Source organism: Centruroides vittatus, unplaced genomic scaffold, assembly GCF_030686945.1.
Source record: "Centruroides vittatus isolate TY-2023 unplaced genomic scaffold, ASM3068694v2 contig_3084, whole genome shotgun sequence".
NCBI lineage: Eukaryota > Metazoa > Arthropoda > Arachnida > Scorpiones > Buthidae > Centruroides > Centruroides vittatus.
In genome coordinates, this window is record NW_027121983.1 from 621,402 (window position 1) to 638,831 (window position 17,430).

Genomic DNA, 17,430 nt, shown 5'->3' on the forward strand with positions numbered 1-17,430 from the left:
CGGGTGGTTGGTCCGTCCGGATATGTCGAGCCCGTCCCTCACCACCCGTCCATTGTGGGCCTGGCCGAACCCATAATGGGCTTACTAAAAGAGGCCCTCTTAGTGCCCTCGGGGCGAAAAGCGTTTTAAAAAAATCTTTAATTAACGATAATTTTTTTTTTATTCTCTAATTGTTAACATCTTTTACTGTTTATTATCTTTGTATTATTTATTTAGTTATAATTAAACGCAAGCATGAAGTAGGGCACAAAAAAAATTATTATTTTTATTATTTTATTAAAAAATTATTTATTATAATTTTTAAATTATTATCACATTTACATTTAACTCGATTTTAGCATAAAGCGTTTTAATTAATTTATAAATATCTTTTTCCTCATTCAAGGCCAAAAACCTGGATTATTTACTGTGACGTCACTATAATTTTGAATTATTTCAGCAGGTGGCGTTTATTGTCTTCTTGGTGCACATGTTCAGTCACTTTCGTTAAGCACTTGGTGTGTGCTTGCATGACGTCTCGTTAGCTTTTTCCCTACGTCCTTCCTTATTAAATACATATTCGTCAAAGATATCCAATTACAGAGACGGGTAAGATGTACTCCATTCTATTATTTAATTAGATATTTTTGATAATTGCATTAATATTTTTGATAAGTGCATTAATGAATGTAAATTTAAATATTTAAAAATTAACCTTTGATGTTTGACTTCATCATGGAAACACTTATCTGTATATGATACTGTGTTTAATTATTTCACAGAGGTCACAAGCTGCATTATGTTTAGAGTTAAATAACATCATTATCTCCTTTATCTAAAGATCATTTCAACTGATAAACATCATCATATTTTTATTTTATTTTTCAGTTTTAATAAGTTTGTTTCTATGAAATGTTTTTACTGGTAATAAATAATACAATGCATTTATTTTCTAATTTACTTTTTTATCATTATATTTAATATAATTTCATTTTTATACACAATGAGATAATTTTACTCCTAAGAATTGAAAAAATTGAAAGTTTAGGCTGTTTGAATTGATATATCGAGGAAAAAGATTAGTTTATTTACATCAAAATGACGAATTGATTCCATTGCAGAAATTAATGCAGAAATCGCACAAATACAAAATAATTATATCATTTGTCGTTAATTCGTGCGGTAAGTGATTTAGATGTAATGCTAAAAATGTTATTTTAATTGTTATAAATGGTAATTATTTACATTACATACCGAGGAGCATTTCTCTTATTATTATTATTATTTTATTATTTTTTTGACACATATTTGATAGACATTTCCAAAACGGAATTTCTTGGGGGCAACCCATGTAAAAGTGCTATAAACGAAAAATCGTAGGTCCGCTTGCCGATGCCACGCCGTAAATATCTAAATTTTAATTTAGAGTTACCTTTAACGAATATAATTGCCCGAAAATTGAATTGATAACTACAGTAATACAGAAATTCACTTTTTATTTTGCATTTAATTATAAAGTAAATATCTGATAAAAGTGGTTTTATTTAAATTGAAAACTGCAAGAATTTTTACGTTAGATTATATAATTGTTTGGAATTAAAATTTATAAAATCAATTTAGAATTAGTACTTTTACTTTTATTCTGTTGTACTCGTACGTATTATTATTTCAGAAAAAAAATTATTTTTCGGTAGAAGGAAACTTAAAAAGTATTGTCTATGTATTATCTTTCTTATAGCATACTCGATTAATAATTTTATTCATACAGAATGTAATTATATTTGATTCTTTCGCTTTTATTCTTTAATAATTCATTTGATTGTATAGATAAGAATACAGTGATTTGTATTTTTTTTTTTTTTCTTTTATTTCAAAATTTCTCTATATTTTTTAATTGACACTTTAACATTTTTGCATTCCTTGTGATAAAATTCTTAATGTTACATATATTCGACATTAAGATGCCGAGTTTTAATTGCCGTCATGCATCGGTGTTAATACAAATGAATGTAGATGCATATCAGATTTAGTAACGGATTAATCTCTATATATAAAAAGAGGAAACTATGATATTTAATGTGCTATTACTATAAAATACTGTAATTAGATGTAAAAAAAACGCGTATTCTTTCCTAAGTCGTGAAAGTTTAGGTGTTTTTGAAATGAATTCAATGATATGTATAATTTAACGATAGTGTGATAATATATGGTGAATTTTTATAGTTTAATCAAGTTATACGTAAAGTAGATTCGTTCGTTTGACTGATTCTTAAATGTATGTAGCTATCAATAAATATTTAATTTAATATCTAACTTAATCAATGTAGTAATAAAACCATTTTAATTCAATTTAACATTGTTTTAAAATGATAAGCCAATCCGAAAATTTCTTATATAATTTATGCTTTTAGATTTTATCGTACGATATTAATCTATTTATTAACAGTTGTGTAAATCTTTGATTTGCATTTATCGTCACTCTTAGCACCTCGTTTATCATTTTTAACTTTAATTTTGTTAAAAAGTTTTGAGAAAAATTACTTTACGTTAGCTAACTTATATAATATAGGCAAACGACTATTATACTTTATTATGGTATAAAATAAAAGAAGAGAGAATTTTTAAACCTTGAAATTTTTTACATGAAAACATATTTTATAGTACATGTAATTGAATACAAAAAAAACATTTTAATGACTATTTGTATGCGTATCAACAGGAAGTATTTTAAAATCGTAATTCATAAAATGTAGTTATCTTATTACATATATTGTATATAGTGAAAAGATATTGTCTGATATTTTATTTTTGAAATTAGAAAATTCAAAACAATTACTGTATTTAATAGAACTCAGAATTAGCAAAAGAGTTTATTTTAAAATAAATGTAAGTGAAAAAGTTTAAAATAATTTAATATATAAATACGCAATAGCTAAGACGAATAAAAACTCAATAAAATATACATAATGCATCTATTAGTTTCATAGGGTAGATGTATTTTCAGTTCCAATGTTTCGGGAAGTCAAGGTAATCTAGCCACCTTTGAATCGGGTTTGAAATTTGTAAAAATTTATCAGAATTAAAAATATCGATATAACTGGATATATATTTTGCCTCTGAACAGGTGCATAAACTTTAATGATAAAGAAAGTATATACAACACGTTGAAGTCAATATACGGAGTTCATTAATCAGTAAGGATGATTCTGGGGTTATGACATTAACAATAAACATTGTATTAGTCATATTTTAACTAATAGATTGTCTTTATTAGTGCAGCTTTATTAAGTTTATTACCAGTTATAAATCATTATATATTTACTTTCATATAAATTATGTACTCAAACTCCAGCAAATATCTGTAATTTTGTATGGAGAACAAACATTTTTAGCTATCTAAGCTACTATTGTCAGGTTATGTTTGCTTTTCAAACTTGAAACAACTTCCAAGTGCGAAATAAACAAACATAACCTGACAATGGTGGCTCAGACTGTTTGTTCTCCATACAAACCAACAGATATTTGCTGGAGTTTTGGTACATAATTTATTACTTTATTTATTATTGTTTTAATTAAAAATATAAAGATAGATAAATAATTTGTTTATTTTTAGATTTTTAAAATGTTCCATTTATTAGAAAGTTGTAACATTTCACATGGTTTGAATTCTTGAAACGTGTTCTGTGAAAAGCCATTGGTCATTTCTTAAATTTGATTCTTTATAAACCGAAAATTGGACGTTCTGGTTTCGTTTAAATGTTAGTAATTTAAAGAATTTTGCTGGAATGTTAGTTTGTTTATGTATTTTAAAGCTATAAAGTCTGTGATATTAAAGAATAAAAAACAAATTAAGAGAGAGAGACATTTTTTAATTTTCCAGTTTTATATCATTTGCGTGTTAATAAAATAACACATTAGCAAAAAAGATACACCAGCATCTCCAGTGATCTTACAACACAATAAATTTGTCATTTTATTAGTGAAATATGTTTTAAAAGGTTAGTTACATATGAATGTAAGGTTTCATATATATTATTTCATTTAAACAATTACTGCTTCAGTAGAAATTAATTGTCAGAAACCTTGTATGTAAGCACAAAAATGTAATAAACTAAAATTTTTGATTATAATCAATGACCTCGTCCTATTTTTATATTTGCATATCTAAATCATTCAATTTGTGGTTTGTAGATCTGAGGAAGGTTATTAATATGATGAAAAACATTACATTAATAAAGATTTTTTTACACTGCTGTTCAAGTTTTTCTGGCATTTTAGTATTTATTATTATATTTTAATGGTAATTTCTATGTTTTTTGTTTATATATTTAAATAATTAAAATTCCTGCATGCGTTTTACACTCTCTCCCCAAACCTGATGAAGTTGTAAATTAACTTCAAAATGTTAGTTAATTGTAAATATTTATTCATAGAGTAAAGCTGAAGTTGTTTTACTTGTATTAAAATACTATATTAACCAGTTAAACACTTATATAGTGAGTACCACTTATTAACAATTGTACAGTTTCAAGAAGCTTCAATTAAATATTTTTTTTTGTCAAGATTATTTTCATAGTTTATTTAGTTCAATAGTTCAGTAATTCTTAACAGTTAATCTTTCATTTATAAATTAAAGTATGTATTATTAATTAAAAATGCATTTTTCTAAGTAGTAGTTTTGGTAACAAAGTAGCTTAAAAAGAAAGGTCATTTGTTAAACTGTATTCTCAAATAGTGAAAGCGAATACATAGTGACTGTTCTTCAACAGATTGTCCTCAATTTTCATTTTAAGATTGAAGTATTTTTGAGTTTATATGTGTATATATGCACTTTTCACTCTGCTTCCTGGATTTGACCTAAATATTAATGAAAGCGTTACGCTTCATTTTGTAATATGTTTTAAGAATATAAAAAAAAAGACTTTTTCAATTATTACTCCGTTTGAATTATCAGAAGGAAAAGATTAAAACAATTCCATAAAGCTGCCGAGTACCAACCATAACTGCCAGTACACTAAGTACTAAAATAATATATAGTTTATTGTCATATTTTACTGGTCGAGTTTAGTTTGAGTGTTCATTACGAATATCGGGTTAATTAGGATTGCACATAGCAGAAAACGGGAAAATAAAATTATGTTGCCAAAGTCATAGAGCCAATATATCGGGACCTTGCGGGCCACACGTTGCTCAAGACTACTATATTCTAGCTTAAATCCGTTGCCACTCTAGGGCTTGGTATTGATAACTGGGGTATCAATAGCTATTTATTTAGGCTAGAGAGTTTATCAGCTTATGTGTCACTGTCAAATTTATTAACATCAACATAATCAAAAGTAAACTGAACTGGGAAGTAAATAAGTGTAAATTAGTATTCAACATGGAAACTAGTGCTATAACAATTATAATTTCTTACTAGTTGAAGTAATGTAGGATGATTCAATAGTGAGGTTGAGGCCGAAGTTTTAAACGTGAAAACGTGTACGTTGGATGTTCAGTGCCGCTTTCCTGTAAGCCTAGAAGTTTGACAACGGTGTTTGGAAAGTCAGTGGAATCATGCTCGACATTCCAAACGCCATTGTCAAACTTCTAGGCTTACAGGAAAGCGGCGCCGAATGTCCGACGTACACGTTTTCGCATTTAAAATTTTGACCTGGACCTTGCTAATCGGCTCTTCTTTACCAACTTACGTTCAATGATAAATTGATTTTTTTGTTTTAGTATTAGTTATGAAAGGCTCAAAAGGTAAAAAGTTCCTATATTCTGGCTCAATCATTTTCATGTATCTTCATATAAATAAAATTTTAAGAAATCACAAGTCTATTCCAAATAAATACGTGCCTTAATATCCAATTTATATACAGTATTTGTAAAAAATGTGAGTTACTATTTCTAATTACTAAACAATATAAGGAAATAATATTTTGTCAGACTACTCCATTTATTTTCATACTGTTATAATTTATTAATATATGTAGACTTGACATTAATAATTTATTTTAATCATTTCTGTCAAACATAATGAAGAAGTAAATTTCAAGGTTAGGAAATTGTATAGTTTCTTTTATTACGTAACTTATATTTAAAACTTTTCTTTATAGCTCCAACTCTTTTCTATGCCTATTCTAAATAATAGAAGAGAGCATTAAAGATAAAATTAAAATTATTTTTATGGTTGACTATTTTCAAAAGGTAAAGTTGAAGAATAAAAAGAAAAAAAGTATGTAGAGATTTCTATTTATAATTTTCTATTATTTATAAGTAAATGAATTTAAAAATTTGTAATTTTCCTTAAAATCCTTTAACATCTGTTAGGATCCAGGAGCTATCCTGTGGAAGTTTTGTTAAGTAAATTTAAGGTTTTGAGCATTGAATGTGGAACAAGAAGAGTTTGATGGAATTGTTGGTTAGTTTGTCTGTCAGATTTGGAGTGGAAACTTCAGTTTAGAGAGGAAGAGAAAAAGACCAGCAACTTGCGATAGTTGTCGTCAACCCACAGTGGAGTTAATGTAAATACCAAGTGGTGTTAGGGTAAAAGAAATTCAAGGCTTGAATAGAACATGAAACTTAAAGTATTTGTGTTTTTGTCGCGTCACCAGCTGAATTCATTTTTTATTGTCTTTCACAGAAACATGACGTCATTGTTAATAATTTTCAAGAAAAAATTGCTGAGATTATGCTGTTCTTATGATATAAGAAAAAAAAACATACACATGATTTTGTTTATTCCATCTTTCCAAAATTGTTTTACTAAATAGGTTTAATATGTACATTTTCCTTATATATATATATATATATATATATAGATAGATCTTAGTTTTTGTAGAACGTATAAATTAATTTTAAATTACATAGATATGTTCATAATTTTCTAGTAACTTTCCTTATTAAATGCATCAGTTCTACGGAAGTACAGTGTCATTTCATTTTTAAACATCATATAAACCTATAAATTGTCTTAGTCCTCAAACAAGTGATTAATACATTTTGTTTTTAATATATACAGGGTGATCGTAACTAAATTACTCCTATTCAACACTGAGTGGATATGCAACACTCAGTACTCAACCAAACTTCGCATGTTTAGTTTTCAGATATATGAGCAAGATTTTCATTGAAATAATGTAGTTCCAAAACTCGCCATTATGGGATTGTGGCAGTGCAAACAGCAAAAGACCTTGACCAAAATTTTTTAAGGTGTCATTTACTATTAATCTGCAGTAATACAAATGATACTTTACGTATCATAAACAGTTTATATCTAAAAATTGAATAGTACATATGCATTATGCATAATGAGATACAATAGACCCCCCCTATAACACTGTAGATACATTCCGTGTTATATGAATCCGTGTTGTACGAGTCACTTAAATACATGAGCCAATCACAGCCCGGCACGTGTGCAGTTTAGGAGCTACAGCTGTTTGAAAGGTTATCTTCCATATAATTGATTCTAGACTAATTTGACTCAACATTTCCTAATCACGTATAACTTTTTGGGAATAATTCATATAAACTATGCTATAAACAAAAAATTGTAGGATTACTTACCGAGTGTGCACCGTTCGACGACACCATTGCTTAAGCTTGTTTTCGTTGCAGAGCGGCTCGTCATACGATGGATGCGTCTTTCCTGATCGGCAAATTTTTCACAGAAAAATAACTTAACTTTGGAGACATCATTAATAAAAATATAATTTTTATGGCCGTTGAATAATAAATGTTTTTTAGTAGGTCCAGTGCTCGTTTAAACTCGACGGTTTGTACAATATCCGCTATTGGTCCAGATTTGACCAATCCCGTCGCGACAGAGTCGGCGATGACGTTTTACCGTGTTATACGAGACTCTTTCAGCATGTTATACGAACCCGATCGCAAGTTTTTCGCCGCGTTATACGAATCCGTGTTATATGAACCTGTGTTATAGGGGGTCTACTGTATATACTTTTTTGCCTCTTGCAGCACAAGTCTCATTGTGGTGAGTTTTGGAGCTAATTTTTTTTTTCTGTACAGAAATCTTTTCTGCGCATCCAGAATTGGAAGCATACAAAATTTGGTTTAGTTTGGACCGCTACGTATCCTTCCAAACACCGTCGAATAGTGGTATTTTTAATTACATTCGTCTCGTATATTTAGAAACTTATGACAATTCTTAATTAAATTTATCTTATAAAAGAAAAAACTTTTATTTTTACGACCGAAACCTCAAAGATTTTTGTCTGTTTTAAAATTGTCCTTTCATTGTTTACATAAAAATTTACATCACTATATTAAAGAAAATAATAATAGCAATTTTTAAATCATTATAGGTTTTTAAACATTTATTTAAAATAAACAAAAATTTTGCAGAATAAATACACATGATACGTACATACAACTTATTTAGTCACTTGTAAACTATAGAATGTATGTGAGCGCTGTTTAACTGAGTTTTTAAATAATTAGAACATTTAATTCCGTGGTTATATATTTATCAGTCTAGAAATTAAAGGTATCTGTTTAATTAGCTCAGCAATAATTTATATTATGTAATATTTCTTGCAGAACAAAGTCACTGATATCTGTATTTTCGAAATTTTATCTGTATAAAATTTGCAAGTTGTTAATAATTGCAAAAAAAAATTAGATCCAAACTATTGATTTTACCGTGAATTTGAGCAGAAGTTATTATTAGTTTTAATTAATTCAAAGCAAAAGGCGTAACTTGCATATTTATTATTATATGTTAATGAAAATATCGAGGAAAAAATCGGAGCGTTGTTTTCGTTTATCCGACATATGACTTTAAATCGTCGGTAATGCTATCGTAATCGAAACTTTATCATTACAATTCTTGCTTAGTCAAATTCAATGTATAGAAATGATGTAATTAATACATTTATTTATTATTAAAATAATAATAATAATACTCTAGAAATAGATTTCAACTAGATCGACAAAACTTAGATGCAGAACGTAGGGTATATATATTCTTTAAATAGTTCAAATTATAACTTTAATGTATGGTAGAAAAACATGCGTACACATGTACGTACAATTGATTATATAACTAATATATATTATTGAGTTTTTTTTAATATAGCAAGTGATAATTAATTACAATTTACTGATAGTTCTACAGTATATGTAATATGTAATAATTTCTTTATAAAAATTCTTTTAAATTAGTTAAAGTTGAGAAACTTTATAACACGGTTATTTCAGAAATATCAAATTGTTAAATTTGGCATTGAATTATTTCCTTTTGGTCGCTAGTACAAAAACATTACAAAAGTATTCAATCTAAATACGTACTAGTCAATGAACCAGGACAATTATTTATTGGCTAGCATAGTACATTACCAACCCAATGGTTTGAGAAATTATTATTCCATTCTACTGAAACCAAACATATAGGAGATATGAAAGAAATAAATAAATTCAGAATATTTTTATTTAATTTTTCTCAAAAGAAATAAAAAGTAGTCCACCATTTAGTAGTCATTAGTGTCTACTATTGTGGAAAGTCTCAGTTCATTGTGTTATGATTGCTGTGCAGTTACATTAATTAAATATAAACGTGTTTCCTCATTCCTTATATAGACTTAATTAGTTATTGAACTTTTAGCATTGGAAAGTTGTATGTAAAAGGAGAAGCGATCAATTCAGTGGAGTATTATGAAATCTTATGAGCACTTTAGAGATGTATTTGCAGAATAAGGCTGCACTATAATAATGCACTATAACAGATATGGGCAATTGTGGATCTTGCTGAAAGTGTCAATTTCTGCTTTTTATTATTATTTTTACAATTTTATTTCCACAATATTGTGAAAATATGTAATATTTAGTAATTTATTTCCAAGTTGGTGCAATAAATTAAATAGACATATCAAATCTATTTTTTTAAAACAAGTTCTCGGCTCAGATGGCGGACAGCCTATCCTTCTATGCCTTATAATATGTTCGCGCACAATCCACGACTCACTTCGATCTCAATTTATCTACAATCTGGATTGTGACTGTTGCTAGTCGAACGTCATGCTGTTCGCACAGGCAGTCTGCTTGAGAACAACCCGGCTATTACAGTATCTTTTGTATTTCTCTGTCGATAGACTGACACGTATTCCACCGCCATCTTGTATTTTATTGCACACGTGGGATAGTGGGATCTCTCTTATGACTGGATCTAGTCTCAAGAACTCTCTTGAGTCAATCGCGATTGAATCTTGTTTCAGTAGAGATTGAAACGGTTGAGAGAGGTCGCACCAAGGCATAGTCACCGACCTTGGTCACAATCTAGATTGAAATGCTTGGTGCGAACGGGGTATTACCGTACTATCCGCCATGACAGTACAGAACTGCAGCTCCCATGCATTTTGCAAAACCTACATTTCGGCTCCCGCTGAACTCTTGCTTGCCTACCTCTGCACTATAATAACGTAAGACACCGTAATAAGAAAAAGGAGACACTTAAAATTTTGAAGTTGCAAGATATTCCACACCCTCCTTACAGCCCATATCTGGCACCATCAAATTTCTGATCTTGAAATGTATTGAAAAGTCAGTCCCAGCCATAGCAATAACCCAATAAGGATCATAGAAAAAGCAATTAGATGCTAAAAAAAGAATTGCATTGCATTCAAAATTGATAATTCTCAGAAAAAAGGACACTAATTTCTTATCTAGAATGAGAATTTCTTCCATTCATGGAGGTTATAAAATTACCTGCAGCATAGAGCATAACTGAGCATAAGTTGTCGTAAAACTGACCCTGTGAAAGGCCAGTGCTTTTTGTTGGATTCTGAAGTTCAAGATTTCTGTATAGGAAGAGATAAAAGGAAACTGTTTTTTCCATGCATTGCAAGTTTGAGGAAACATGTTACTATAAATGGCGATTATCTTGAATAATGAACATGTTGATTAAAATAATCGACTTGTACTACTGTTTTAACCTGCTTTCGTTATTTTACTTCTTTCCTTTAAGAAAAATGTGTAAAATATTTTATATTTTCAATATTTTAATTTGCTTAGTAGCCAGTCATTAGCCATTTTATTAATATTAATAATTGAAAATAAATTATATTTCATATTTTTTAATATGTAAAAGTTATTTCTACATTTTTTAAACATTATATTGCTTTAACTTTGATCTAAAATTATAATCAAAATTATAATTTATATGTTAATTTTGTATAAATTAATATGAGATGATTTTTCTCTATTTAGGAGTAAAAATTGAAAGAATGGCCACCCAAATGTATAATACATCTCCCGCAAAGGCAGTCAAGCGTCGTTGTTTTGTAGTTGGAGTAGGAATGACACCGTTTGTGAAACCAGATTCCACTTACGACGATTATCCTCAGTTAGTTGCAAAAGCCGTTTCCGACGCTTTAGAAGATGCCAAAATTACTTATCGTGAAATCGAACAAGCTTATGTGGGTTACGTGTATGGTGATTCCACGTGTGGTCAGAGAGCTTTGTACGACATCGGAATGACAGGAATTCCCATATGCAATGTGAATAACAATTGTTCGACCGGTTCTACGGCATTGTTTTTAGCAAAGCAGATGATAGAAGGAGGATTAAATAATTGCATTCTAGCAGTCGGTTTTGAAAAAATGGCAAGAGGTGCATTACAGGCACAATATTCTGATCGTGCTAATCCATTAGAGAATCATTTACAAATACTTACCGACATGCACGAACTAACAGCTTCTCCCATAACTGCACAAATGTTTGGAGCAGCTGGTAGAGAGCACATGGAAAAATATGGAACTAAACCTGAACACTTTGCAAGAATTGCTTTAAAAAATCATACTCATGCACAAAATAATCCTTATGCCCAAGCAAAGAAAGAACTAAAACTAGAAGATATTTTGAATTCTCCTCCCCTTTACGAACCTCTGACAAGATTACAATGTTGTCCAGTATCAAATGGTTCTGCTGCTGCCGTATTAGTCTCCGAAGATTTTGTTCTCAAACATAATTTGCAAAAGCAAGCCGTAGAGATTTTGGGCATGGAAATGAGTACTGATCTACCTAGTACTTTTAAGGAAAAGAGTTGTATAAAGATGATTGGATTTGATATGACAAAAAATGCAATAGACACATTATATAAAAAGACGGGAATATCGCCGAAAGATGTAAATGTCGTCGAGCTTCACGATTGCTTTTCGACTAACGAATTAATTACATACGAAGCTCTAGGATTGTGTGATATAGGAAAAGGAGCTGAAATGGTAGAACTGGGCAACAATACATATGGTGGAAAATATGTAGTAAATCCTAGCGGAGGACTTATTGCTAAAGGACATCCATTAGGTGCCACCGGCGTGGCACAATGTGCCGAGCTTTGCTGGCAGTTAAGAAACAAAGCTGGAAAAAGACAAGTACCAAATGCTAAGATAGCTCTTCAGCATAACATTGGATTAGGAGGAGCAGTAGTAGTTGCTCTGTATCGACTCGGTTTTCAAGATAACATTCCTACTATTCCCGAAAGTAAACTCGACGTTACTCCTCGGGAACCGGAATTTAAATCCGACTTATATTTTGAAGGCATCAAACAAGCTACGCTCGAAGGAGAACCATTATTCGAAAAAGTAAACGGTACCATAGCTTTTAGAATAACGGGAAAAGATAAAAAAGTTAAAAGGTGGGCAATTACATTCAAAAATGGGAAAATGGATGTTAGCAATGATCTGAACGTAAAAGCCGATTCGGAATTAAGGTTAACCGACGATTTACTGATGGATCTATTTTCAGGAAAAAGAAGTTTCCAGTCTGCTTTTCTGAGCAGACAATTTCAGATAAAAGGCAGTTTAAGTCTATTAATGAAACTTTTACCTCTAGCTAATTTAATGTCAAAATTATAGATTTAATATAGATGATCATTTCTGTGACCAATTTGTTGCCTTTCTTTCTTTCTTCCCCTCTAGTCATATGCTTTGAAATATAACATTTAAAATTTCAGCTTCTTTTAACAGTTTATACCGTATTTAACGGAATAGCAACATTAGCCTACTTTTAAGGATAATTTTTGAATATAATTTTGTATATACTATACTGTTATACACGTTACACATTTTCTTCTTTTTAAATGATAAGATACGAGAAATGAGATCATTTACAATCTATAAATACATGATCTAGTCATTAAATTTTATAAACAATTAACATTATCTTAAATTCTTTAATGATTTACTATTATTTCTTTTGAAATTTTGGAGTATAATTATTAAATACTTAGTAACGAAATATTTACTTCAGAATATATTAAGGATAAAAATAGGAAATTAAAAATTCTTTTTCAATATTTTACACAGAAATTTACTCAGAGTTCAATCACATTTTCCTCTTAGGTATTTCTTTCATTTAATTTTCTTAGTATAATATATACTAACAATCTTAGCTCTATATATTCTTTGATACTTAAAACATTTGTTAAATTTTTATAATTTTTAATATTTTATTCTTTATTTGAATACCCTATATATTATATATATATATATTATTTTATTCATTATAGTTATCACTTTATCATTCCGCAAAGTTAAATTACATTTAAATGATAAAATTTGATAACCGCATTTATTCGAGCGAGTCTTAAATTAATTTTGATTAGTTTTTTGCATGAGAAACACACAAATTAGCGAGTGCAGATTTTCATTTAAAGTAAACTGTCAAAAATCGGAAATGCAAATTACTCTCAAAGATGTTGTATATTTGATTCGCGGCGTAGCTAACGACACCGCACGTTTTGTGGGTGCTTCTTGGTGCCGAAAAGAAGATTACGAATGCACTTTGAGTGGCAATTAAACTCTAACCGAAACGGAAATACGGCACATAATACCGATTGCATTCGTGCCATCCACGGCTACGTCGGCATTATTTCTCGGTTATACTATAAGAAAAAAGAATGTCTACGTACTGTACATAATAAATACACACACAATTTGTCGAACATATTCAATCTGACAATGTAAAGAAATAAGTTCTGTTTTGTATTTTCTGTAAAGACAAACTTGTATGTTATAAATAAATCAAAATTTTGAAATATATTTCCTCCTTAATATTTAAGTATTGAAATTAAGCCAAAATTTCGATTCGGATATTGAGTATCAAAAGCATTGATGGTTCGTTAAACTCTTCTCTTACTTTTCCTCACTTACAATGGTGTTATATTTTAAACAATTAATCAGTGTCTATTCAGAATGCACACAAACCGAATCCTTTAAGTTCTACGCCTCTTAATCCCTTACAGATATTAAGAAACAGCAAGAGTATAATAATAAATTTATGTACACACACAACATAAGTGAATATGATGAGAAGTTAGCTTGTTTCTAACAGTAACTGTGTCTAGAAAGCATGAGAGATGATTTCTCATTAACAGAACATTGAGTATTTATGGTAAAGTTCAAAAACATTTTAAATTCCTAAAAATATAAAATTATATTAGGATAAATTTGAGGATATTTTATATAAATCATTCTAAATTATTACATTAAACAGTCATTAAAATGTCATTTGCAACAATTCTTATGTAAAAGAAGTGATTTATTTCAAGTAATTTTGGTTAACATGTATTATCCTTGTTGTTAAATTACTGTTTGCAATTTTTCCCGTTAGATTTTCCTCATTTATTTCCAATTTATTATTAAGATATTAATTAATATACGGAATTTCAAATGTTTTGTAGTAAATTTATCTTAAATCACGTTATAAAAATGGTTTAAGTAATCTATTGAAGTTATTTCTTCAAGCTCTATTAAGAGAATTTCATAAGAGCCTTCCTTATCAAAGAGCAATGTTCGGAAGGTCATTGAAATGCACTAAACACAAAACTCGTATGATTAAAATGGGTCATAACAAAGAAATTTGTCCTATTTTGAAAGGGAAAACGGTTTAAAAAGTATAATTATAATTCTAAATTTAAAACAAGAATAGGAAAAGTTCAGTGTCTTGATGAAAAGCAGCACTGATAATGAAAGTTAAATGTACAGGTTATATATAGTTACTTAAGAGTTAAACTTTTTTCCCTTTCCCCAGTTTAAAAAATTGCTTTCACCTCCTTTTTTTTAACGTTTGCTGCGCTTCATTTTTCTTTAAATTATTTTTTATTCACCACAAAATGGTGAACGAACGTGAATAATTTTCTGAAAATTACCGAATTCTGTGAAAACCGGTTTTTAATCAAGTATTCATCTAAAACATTGAAGTACGACTAACTTGGAAAATTCATATTTTTGTTTATAATGAATGACCTTTTGGCATTTAAATGCGACTTTATATCTTATTCGTATCTTTATTTCAAATATATATATATATATATACGACGTGATAGACACACAACTGATTAAAACACCATTGTGTATCTTGTGAGAAGTTGTTATTAAACGTTTTATCTAACTTTGTCCACTTCTAATTAAGAATGGTGTCCTCGAAGATTCGGCTTTCTAAGCTTGATGACCTTACATTTTAATGTTTTAGGTTGTGGCCCACCTTTACCAGCTCAAAAAAAAATGAGCCGTTACAGGCCAAATCTAATTATCTCTCTTAGTATCCTTGGAATTATCGTTATTTTTTACGTGTTTTTAAAAGTTTCTCACTAAATCTTATCTGTAAATTTAATTTCATTGAAGTGACCCAATTATTTAATAATAATAAATTATGTTATGCATAATAATTTCTTGTTTAGATTGGATGCCAGTCTTTATGAGATTATCTTGCAGATGCCATTTTTAGAAGTACTGACGTCATTGATGAGTTCTTTTAGGAAAACCATTCATTGAGCTCTAGCTGATGATATTGGGGAGACGGGAACAATTGTAATAAAATCAAAGTATAATTTATTAAATTTACATCTAACCTTTTCATGTTGCATTGTTCTACTGTATTAAACTCGCAGAATACTAGATAAGCACTTTTTTACACTGTGGTGTAGTAGAGTTAACTCTGTCTATTTTTTTAATGTTTCTGCTCTTGTGCATCTCTAGTTCTTTACACGGGCCTATTTATATACGATAAATATCTATTAATTAATTCTCTTTCTGCCCCTATCAGGGGCTAATTATGTTATGTTACGCTTGTCACCTTGTAGTACAGTAGAGCGTCGGTAAGTGGAATGGCCGGAAAGTGGAACGATTTTCAGTCGGACTGTGTCGTGCTGAATCGAATGTTTTTGATACTAAATTTACTTCTAAAGTATAATTTTCATGTTTTTTATATTCTTTAATATATTTATTTTGTTTGTACAAAATGCAGAAATAATTTTTAACGATACGATAGCCTCGATGATTATTATAAAAATTTTCGTTAGGCTTAAAATCGACGAAAATTCAACACGAAGCGACACGCAACGGAGAAAAATTCAACAGGAAGCGATACGCAACAGAGAAAAATTTGAACATCGGACAGGTTAATGTATTTTTTCGTACAAAGTCGGAAACTGGAACAAATCATTAACTGGAAGGACCCCAGTCCCCAATTGGTTCCACTTATCGACGCTCTACTGTATTTTAATGTTGATCGAGTGACTGCTCCTGATGTTTCATTTCCCACCTATTAACGTAACATTCGACAAATAAGATTCTATCCTAAATCATCACACAGCAAGAAAAACTGTTTGACAAATATATCTGAGATATTTAGACTCGCATTTCTCCGTTCATTGTTAACTTTTTACGAGACAGGCCATTTGAACACTTGCATTATTAATGCTGGCAACGAGAATAGGCATTACCGGTTGCATGGTGTTAACAGATGATCCAGGAAAATTAAAATTTGTGTAGGAAACCCCCCCAGAAACACGATGCCGAGAAGACTGAATTTAGTTTCTATTCACATTTTTTTAAACAATGTTCACCTCCCCGGTTCCGTTTTGGCCTTAAGAAAATCGTGCTTATCTAACTAAAAATCAAACTAAATTATTAGTTTAGTTTGATTTTTGAATCGAATTGAATGTGGATAAAAATTAATCATTATTTTTCTCAATATTCTTTATCTAGTTTCTGGTATGCACGAATAGGAAATACAGAAACTGCAATCGTTTTTCATCCGTGTACGCTTGAGTGAAGCTTGTATATAATAGCGTGACTTAACAAAAACAATAGTCTGAAAAAAATTTCTTTTCTCCAACTAGGTGGAGCATTTTATAGCCTTATCTCTCCATAATAACGTATTTATAAAATTATAGTAATAACTTTATATGTATATGAGGAAAAATATAGGTTTCCTCTCTGCCTTGTGTGCAGTAGGAGGATCCCTTTCAGGCCCATCGTGGATTCGGTCAGGCCAACCGGCTCGACCGACACAATGGGAGATCTGTTGATGAGCGACAGAGCACGAAATATTCGGGACAACCACCCCCAAAACTTCCTGGTATTTTTTTCCACCGTCAGGTTTTAATCCCGGGTCCTCCAGAACAGTAAGTAGAGGCCTTAACCGTGTCGACTAACCGCCTGTCAT

At 29.9% G+C, this 17,430-nt stretch overlaps 1 pseudogene; it reads left to right on the forward strand.

Annotated features, from left to right (window-relative positions):
• The first annotated feature begins 428 nt into the window (after nucleotides 1-428).
• On the forward strand, nucleotides 429-12,867 carry LOC136973087 (sterol carrier protein 2 pseudogene; annotated as a pseudogene).
• Nucleotides 12,868-17,430: the final 4,563 nt, after the last annotated feature.